The 3,457-nt window shown below is 46.6% G+C and overlaps 1 pseudogene; it reads left to right on the forward strand.

Moving 5' to 3' along the window:
- The first annotated feature begins 1,156 nt into the window (after positions 1-1,156).
- LOC137304238 (anoctamin-10 pseudogene) lies at positions 1,157-3,046 on the forward strand (annotated as a pseudogene).
- The last annotated feature ends 411 nt before the right edge of the window (positions 3,047-3,457 follow it).

A 3,457-nucleotide genomic window follows, 5' to 3' on the forward strand; every position in this document is an offset into this window, starting at 1 on the left:
AAGGGCCCATTTTGCTGGGTCTCCACCCCCTTTATATTCTGGGGCGACCCGGGAAGGGAGGGGCACTTATTACAGGCATTTAAATGAGGTAGGAGGGGGTGTTCCCACCCTCTTGCTTCACTCTCCTGGGACAACACTTGTTGGGTTTCCCACCAGAGGGGAGGGGGGGGTGAAGGCGAAACCTGGCGCTACGAGCCCCGCCAACTGGAGGGTCCGTGGGGGTCCTGGGAGCAGGTCAAAGATAGGCGGAGAAGTTTTTGCCTTTTAACCAGCCCCTGGGAAGAATTGAGCCACTCGGCGCCATCTAGCCGTTGACTGAGATCTTTGCGCTGGGCACATATTGGCTGCTGTGTTTCCCACATTACAACAGTGGCTACACTTCAAAAAGTACTTCACTGGCTGTAAAGCGTTTTGGGACATCCTGAGGTTGTGAAAGGCGCCGTAGAAATACAAGTTCTTGCTTCCTTCTTTCTTTGGAGGCCAACTGTACAGCTGGCCGAGGGACCTGCAGCTTGCTTACGTTTGCACCTGTGCTTTAGGTGTGAGGTCCATCCAGGGAGTGGGTCAGTCTAATGACGCAGAACAAGGGGGGTACTGTTCCAGTTCAGGGTGGGCAGCAGGAAAAGTGGCCCCCTGGAATTGTTTTTTTCTCCCTCTCCTTCTTTCCTTGGGTCTTCTCTCGGCCACTCTTTGGCTCAGAAGTCAGGCAGGTGACCCACTCACAGCCTTTCTTGCCTGTGCCACTTTTTCTTTGCTCCAATCTCTCCCCCTCTCCCATTCTGTGGTGGTATTGCAAATAAAGCAATTAGCCCAGAGAAAGAGGGGATGCTGCAATTGCTACATCAATATTGCCTCAGAAGGAAAGGAAACTACTTCATAACTTGTGACATAGCTAGCGACATCACAAAGCTTACTAGTTAATGCTTGCACAACCCCATAACCAGTCAACAACTTCACTCAAACTTAAACCAAATGCAATTCAACTGAACTGCAATGTATACTAAAGCTAGATATAAAAGGATTCTAACTCCACAATTCTAGTAGAATAATGTAGGTTGGTTTATGCAGAGAGAGGTGATTTAAAAAAAAAGCTAAGTCCAAGTATTTCAAAGTAGGGAAACAATTCACCTGGTAACAGTGATAATTAAGTCAATTGATGGATAATGAAGCAAGAAACAGTTCTGCTCTTCCACTGGCCCTGGTCGTTCTGGATCTTGCCCCACATGCAAAGCAGGAGACAGTAGAATGGCTGATGTCTCGCATCGAGTCGCCAAAATCGCTGGATGGAGCCGAGCTCAAGGTCAAAATGGTTGACCGGTCAGACAGCAAAGGAACGGTCTTGTTGATTGGAGCCACTCTGGAGAGGCTGCTGCGTGGGGCAGAGGAGGCGGTCCTGATGAAGGTGCACAAAGACGGCAACTTCAAGCCGTTCAATTTCAACGACCGGTACAACTTCCGGGAAGAGGAGACCCACATACTCACCACGGCGGAGATGCTGTACATCATCAAGCACGTGCTGGACAGTCTAAAGGCGAAAGACGAAGAGCACATCCCTGGTGAGCCAAGTGCCAAACTCTACCCTGGAAAACCCATCTTTGCAGAACTGTGGACCAGTAAACTTCTGACCAAAATGTATCCGATGCATAACCGGGAAGAGCTGGAGAACCTGAAAGACCTATGGAAGCAGCACACGTACCTCATTAACCAACCCGTTCAGGCTTTGAGAAACTATTTCGGTGAATCAATTGCCTTGTACTTTAGTTTTCTAGGCTACTTTACATGGGGCCTTGCTTTTAGGACTCTCTTGGAGTTATTCTTTTACGTCACAAACCTGAAAGATTCTGGTGGCTGTCTCGTTTGTGCTTTGTATAATATTATATGGTCCACAGTGTTTCTTGAGGGTTGGAAGAGGCGCAGTTCAGAGCTGACGTTTAAATGGGGAACCCTTCGGCACATGGAGCAGTTTGATAAGCTTAGGGCTGGCTATGAAGAGCAGCTCGGTATAAACCCCATCACCAAGAAGACAGAACCTGTGTTTCGTGTCGAGCAACACCAAATCAAGATACTGTCCAAGTTGATCCCATTTATAATTGGCAGCATTTTTGTCACCATCTTCCTCATGACAACGTTCCTCCACGCAGATAAAATGGCTAAAGACAATGACCTGAAAGAGCAATCGGTGCAGAGCCTGCTGCTGACATATGCTCCTATAATCATCTACAGCACTGTTGTGGAGGCCCTGAACAAGGTGTATCTTTTCTTAGCGAAATATATGACAGAAAGGGAGAACCATCGTTTAGCGTCCACCCATGAAAACTACTTGTTAGTTAAGGTTCTTATCTTTTACCTAATCAATAATTTCTGCATGCTCTACTATTTTGCTTTCTACCTGAGAGACATGAAGCAGCTCTCTGAGGCCCTTTCTGCTCAACTCCTAATCCACCAGGTAATCGGCCAATTTTTTGACACCGTGCTCCCTTACTGGATGACTAAACTCAAGGTGAAACGGCTAAGTAAAAAGCTTCCGCTACCAGCCAACATTGGACTTCATTTGATTGAAATAGAAGGTAACCTCAGGGATTCTAAGGATGGCCTCCTCGAAGACTACTTGGAGCTGTTCCTAAAGTTTGCCTATATGACCCTTTTCTCAAGTGTCTACCCACTTGCTGGCTCTTTCAGCTTTTTGAACAATTTGTTGGGGATTAAGTTAGAAGGCATGAAATTTAGCAACGTCTTACAGAGGCAATTCCCAGTCCCTACTTCCAATATTGGAGCCTGGCAGCTGGCCTTTGAATATCTCACCACCCTGGCAATAATAACTAACTGTGGACTCATAAGCATGTCGCCAGAATTCAGGAATGTCTTTGTCGACCTCCCTGACATTCATTATTTCTTAATTGCTGTGGCTTTAGAGCATGGCTTTTTGGGCGCCCAAAGGTTCATACGTATGGCCATCCCAGAGGTACCTGCAGAAATCGAGCTCCAGCTGAGGAAAATTGAGCAAGAGTGCAGGAGGGCTTTGTTCCTAAGTGAATCATGTAAATGAGGCTCGACAAGCAGTGACACTGACTGTACTGTAGCATCTACCAACTCTCGGAAAGTCATTAAACTTGACTGACTCTTTTGAGTGGTGAATATTTCTTTCAGCTTTCAAAATGCACCGTGCCTTTTCCTGTGTATCGTCTTTGCAACAACTGATAGTCACCAAATTTCTAAAGGTCCAACTTATCAAGTAAAATGAGAGAAGTGTAATGTGTCCCTTTCCTTTTTCTTCCTCCTGTTGTGGCAGTTTTCTGTCTCCCTCCTGCGAGTTCCAACTCTCGCCACAGTTATGGTTCCACAGGTGTTGATCATCCTCCAGTATCTCACCCAAAGTAGCCTTGTGTGTGAACCTAAGTAGTTGCGAGTTGGCAAGAATGAGTGACACCACAGCGATGACTGATCATAAGAAATAGGA

Source organism: Heptranchias perlo, chromosome 37, assembly GCF_035084215.1.
Source record: "Heptranchias perlo isolate sHepPer1 chromosome 37, sHepPer1.hap1, whole genome shotgun sequence".
In the NCBI taxonomy this organism is placed as follows: Eukaryota; Metazoa; Chordata; class Chondrichthyes; order Hexanchiformes; family Hexanchidae; genus Heptranchias; species Heptranchias perlo.